Source organism: Pinus tabuliformis, chromosome 9 (assembly GCF_031772625.1).
Source record: "Pinus tabuliformis cultivar Carrire ecotype Pingquan chromosome 9, CPIR1, whole genome shotgun sequence".
NCBI classification, from domain to species: Eukaryota; Viridiplantae; Streptophyta; class Pinopsida; order Pinales; family Pinaceae; genus Pinus; species Pinus tabuliformis.
Genome location: NC_142307.1, coordinates 1,111,998,144 through 1,112,004,170, shown reverse-complemented (window position 1 = coordinate 1,112,004,170; position 6,027 = coordinate 1,111,998,144).

Sequence of the window (6,027 nt, the reverse complement as noted above, 5' to 3'; positions counted from 1 at the left end):
CATTTCTCTATCTAGCTACTCATCTGCCAAGCTTGAACTGTTTGGATAGATATTCATTCTCTAGTCTAGAACAAGCAATTTAAAACATGGCATGGTCCAGTTTGAACTGTTGGGCCATCTAGCAAGCTAGCAGTGGCATTTTGGCTAGCCACTTTCCTGGTCTTTCTTTGGGGTTCATTTCAATTATTTTTTCTGACCAATTCATTTTCTTGCCTTTTGATCATTCTTTTAAGGCATACCCTCTTTACATTTTTTAACTCTCTTTTCTTTTCACAAAATATGAAACCTTTGCAGCATCAAATATGAGCATATTTGGCACTTCCACTGTCAATCATGAAAAATGAAACCTATTGGTATAGGAAACTAACAGTGGCTCCACTTGGGGATGGCTTTTCCAGATGAAAAGCCAAGAACAGCAGGTCAGATCGCCTTATTTTTCCATTCTTGTTGCAGTCTGAATTTTCCTTCTGTTAGAGACCATTGATCTGAATCCTTGTAACTTGTATGAAGTACCCTTTGAGCTGATCTGTTGTGGAATTACAACTCTGTAGTTACTGGTTTCTCTGAGTATTCATCATCACCTTCATAGTTCCCAAGTGTTTTCTATTACTTTCCAATGATAGACTCAAAACATATATCAAAAAATGGTGCAGTACCTTGATTTTCCTTTATATGGTCCCTTATCTAACCGCTGTAAATGAAAATGCTGGAAATACAAATATTTATGTACAATATATAGTTGCATTGTGTTTCATCAAAGGGGGTCAAAATAATGTTTGAGCATCCTCCCATTGACTGGGCCTTCCTCAGTATTTGAGCCATCCAAACTCTTCAGAAAATAGGTGTTATTACCTTGTACAACATAAATGACATAAGGTCCCCTCCACAAGAAATCGAACTTGCCATGTTTTCTGGTGTCGTCTTTCCTAGAATCCCATCTCAGCACTTTGCTTCCCATGAAGAAGTCTTTAGCTTTGGTTATTTTGTCAAACATTCTTTTGAGCTTCTCTTGCAGTACTTGGGTTCTATGATACACTTCCTCTCTTGTTTGTTGTAAGTGAATTGTCTGATTGATCCTTCTTTGAATATCATTAGGCTCAAATTTTATTTCTTGCAGCAACTTGATTACAGGAATTCCTAAAGATGAAGGGAATCTTGCCTCCATTCCATAAACTAATTCATATGGGCTTGTGCCAATGAATCTTTTGGTGGTCAATCTATCTACCCATAGTGCATTTACCAACTTCTTATGCCAATTCTTTTTGTTGTCCTCCAAGACTTTTTTGATGATGTTGATAAGGCTTTTGTTAGAAGACTCAGCTAGGCCATTGCCTTGATGGTAATAGGCTGTGGAATGGCCCAAGGTCATATGGTATCTATGGCAAAAGTTGATCATTTTTTTGGATTTGAAAGCAGGAGCGTTGTCTGTAATAATTTTATCTGGACAGCCAAACCTGGACAAGATGTTGGTTTCTAAAAATTGCATAATAATGGAGTCATTGGCTTGCCTACAAGGGATGGCTTCTATCCATTTGGTAAAGTAGTCTGTAGCAGTCAAAATCCACCTATGTTGGCCAGAGGACGAAGGGTGGATTTCACCAATGAAGTCTAAACCCCATTGCTGGAATGGTCTCTCAGTTGAAATAGGCTTGAGTGGTAAAGGTAACAACTTTCTCTTGCCTTCGAAAATTTGGCATTTGTGACAAGACATTACAAAATTTTTCACATCAGTAAACAAGGAGGGCCAATAAAATCCAGCCCTTAGGATTTTATCAGCTGTGGATTTCCAGTATAAGTGTCCTCCACAGTCACCTGCATGAAATTCCTTGAGGACATTGTCAGTTTCATCCAATGTTAGGCAATTAAGTAAAATTCCTTCATGATTTCTCCAAAACAAAACATTGTCTATGATACAAAACTTTGATGCTTTCATTTTTAGGAACCTTTTCTTAGTTCTAGACAACCCTGGAGGAGCTTGCAGGTTTAACAATACAAAACATATATCAGCATACCAGGGAGATTGTAAAAAGGCTTGATTGATCTGTGGAGTCGCCATCTCCTCTTCGTTGTCCAGTTCATTGATATCAAGGGCTTGGAAATTGGTTTCAGTCATTAGTTTGGCTAGCCCTTGTCCTTTTATTAGTTTTGTAGGCTTGATTTCAATGTCATATTCTAAGATATTGGAAATCCATTTTCGCCTTTTGCCGTCAATTCCTTCTTGGGTTAAAATGTCCTAAACCACTGCATTTGGGACATAGGCAATTACATGAGAGTATAAAATGTAGATTCTGAAGTCTTTGATGGCCTTTACCAAGGCATAGGCTTGCTTTTCCATAATATGATATTTTAAGGGAGCATCTCTAAGGGCTTTGCTAAAAAATTCAATGGACTTTTCACACCCTTGGTCATCTTTTTGTAATAGGACATCAGCAATTGTATTCTCAGATGCGAAAGAAAAAATGATGAAATCCCTATCAAACCTAGGACTTGTGATGACTGGTGTGTTTGTTAAAGCTCTTTTGATATCCTCAAAGGCTTGTTTAGCTTCCATGGTCCATTTGACCTTAGAATCCTTCTTCAACATATTTTTTAACAGTCTTATGAGCTCAGCCAAATTAGGAATGAATCTTCTCAAGAAGTTGATCTTTCCTAAGAAGCCATGTAGTTCTTTGATGTTTCTCGGATGAGGCACTTGAAGGATAGCTTGAATTTTGTCCGGGTCGATACTAATGCCATCTTTTGAGATTATATGACCTAGAAGCTTGCCTTCCTCTAGGCCAAACAGTGATTTATTTGGATTCAAAGATATGCCATATTTTCTGCAAATTAAGAAAACCTGCCTTAAATGTTCTAAGTGTTCTTGATCTGATTTTGAAAAGGAAGTGAGATAGTCAAGGTAGACTACTAGGAAATCATGGATTTCTTTGGAAAAGGCTATGTCCATTGCTCTTTGGAAAGTAGCCCCTGCATTCTTAAGCCCAAAAGGCATTTTGACATATTTAAAAGTTCCACAAGGTGTTGTAAAGGAAGTTTTGTCTTGATCATCTGGGTGTACTAAAATCTGATTGAATCTAGAGAATCCATCTAATAATGAGATCCTAGAGGCTCCCACTATCCTTTGTAGGATATGATCCATTTTTGGTAAGGGGTAATGGTCTTTGAGAGAGACTTTGTTCAAATTCCTTAAGTCAACACACAGTCTAATCTCTCCCGTCTTCTTCCTAGTAAGCACTAGATTTGAAATCCACATTGAGAACCTGATTGGAGCAATGATTCATGCCTCATACATATGTTTAACTTCTTTTTCAATGAGGCGAAGGAGGACAGGATTCACTCTCATAAGATTTTTTTTAAAAGGCTTTTGGTTCTCTTTCAAAGGTATAGTGTGTTGGATGACTGAGGTATCATAGGACTTGAGGTCCTCATAACTCCAGGCAAAGATATCTTGGAACTCTTTGAACAATTCAATGTATTTCAATTTCTGATCATCTGGTAATGCCTTGGATAATTTTACCATTTTGGGATTTTCTGTGGTTGCAATGTTACAGTCTTCAATTTCAGCATTCAGTGGTTGCATTTTTGGTTTCCTTGAGATATCATTTGAATCAAACAAATCCTTCAAAGGGGTTAAACCTATGGGGAGAAAATTGTCTTTTAGATCAATTACTTCGGCTTTTGTTTCAGCTATTTCATCAAAATCTATTTGCTTCAGGTCCTGTACATTTTCATTATTAAAGGTAGTAGGATGCAAAACCAGATTCGTTGTTTCAGCTGATATATTCTTCTTAATTATGTATGCCTATTGTTGATCATCCATAGTGCTAGTATCAATGTTTATGCCGGAAAACTCTTCCTTTAAAGTCAGGAAGTTATTTATCTGTGTGTCACTTTCAAAGACTTGCCAATTTTTTATGTTATCTGGGACTGCAGGTCTATGTTTGATTTCAGCAGTGAAACTGTGGTTGGGTTCAAAAGGTAGCTTGCAAGTGCTGGCAAAGGTTGCCAGGCTATGAGCATGTAAATTGAGCTTTCTGGAAATTTTAGTTAACTGAGATTCTGAGAAGGTGTCAAGTATTTGAATAGCTGCCCCTTTATAAGCCCTTAACCTAAGATCATTTGTGATAAAGTTTCCCTTCATCTGTTGTATGATCAGATCTGAATCCCCTAGAATTGAGACTTTGGTTGCACCTAGATTTTTGATGAGTTTGAGACCTAACAAAAGGGCTTCGTACTCGGCCATATTGTTTGTGCATCGAAAGTTTAACCTATATGCATGGCCTTCAGCCTGGTCATTCTGCATGTTGTGAATCCAGACCCCTGCCCCTGCTCCCAACTTGTTTACAGAGCCATCAAACTCTAAATACCATAAGGTTTCATGGTCAAGGTTTGCATTGAGATTTTTAGAAAGTTGGACCATGGGCAGATTGGTTTCTTGCAAGTCATTTGATGTGTCATTCTCCTTTGTTGTATCAATTATATCAAAAGTTTTTTGATCTTGAGAAGCAAATTGTTCATTCAAACCCTCTGTCTGTGCTGCTACTAGTAGTTTGGCATTAGCTTTGGTACACATGTCAGCATTATACAAAATGAATGAATCCATGTCGGAATGTATTGAATAGATGGGGAAGTTTTGGGGCTTTTCTTGACTACTCACCACATATTTCATTAATGTTTCATAGTATAACCTCTTTGGCTATCCAAAGATTGAAATGGTGGCATAGGACATGTCTAGTTACAAAGATCCTTAGAGTTTGGCCCCCCAAGATCTTGATGAAAGCATACCGTACTTGGGTGGAATGTCAGCTACCACCACATCCATCAAAAATTTTTTGGTTGGGTATTGGACCAGGGAAACACACAAATCTTTAATTAGGCCTAGACACCTGACTTGGCTTGAATCAAATGAGAACAGATCTTTATATGGTCTTGTGATATCCAGGTCTAGTTTTTCGATTACAGATTTGGGCATTAAGTTGTGTGAGGCCCTAGAATCAAACATTGCATTGTGTAACACCTTGTCATGAATGTTTAAGCTGACATAAAAGGGTGGAACTCCTCCATTTGTTGTGTTTCCGTTAACCTCAAGACCAAACAGTAATTCAGGTTGATCATCTAGAACATTGACAGAATCCCTATTGTCTGATATTTGGAGTAACCTATTAATTTGCTGTCTATACACTTCTTGTTTGGCCAGTTCAGAAAGAGGAAAAACTATCTTTAGCTTACTTATTTCTGTTTCCAAGTTGAAGGGTTTTTCCATCCGAGTCTTAGCATTATGGGCAGCAGATTTTTCCTCTTCAGCTGAATTTTCAGTAGCCTTTTCTTGATCATGGGTATGATTTTGAATTGAATGAGTCTTAAATTTATTTTCAGGAATGTTTTTTGAGCTTTATTTTTAGGGGAGGGATGAGGATGGATGGTTTCTAGAGGGCTGTACATCTGATATATCCTCCATAATGACTTTTCTTGGATGTGCGTCTGTTTTACCAGAGGATTCTGAAAGAACAACTTTATCTTTTGTCTTTTTTGGTTGTTTATTATCCTTTGGTTTGATAGGTTCAGGCACATCTATGATTCTACTCCTTAGTTTATACTGTTTATGTACCTCATAAACTGCTGCAACATAGCCTTCCCTAAAGTCAAATGACTCTCCTGATTTGGTTTGAAATTGATTGCAATTATGGGACTCTTGATCCTCTTGTTTTAGAAAGACCTAATGTTCGTTGTCCAAACCCATTAAATTGATGTGAGGGTCCTCGGTCGGTTCACTAGATGTTGAGGCCTCAGCATACTTTTCTTGAAAGGGAGGTCTAATGTTCTGGTCGGGACCAGCCCTTCCAACATTTGGATTTTGGTTCTTTCTAAAGTTTGGGTTTCTAGCGGTACTTGGTTGACCTTCCCATGATGATTTTCTCTCTATGGTTTCCACCATGTCCCCAAGTCTGTCCATGCCTTTGATGATTGCATCTAGCTTTTGTTCAAATGCTGAAGGTTCTTCCTTAAAAGTAGTTCTTCTCTCAGCTCTTG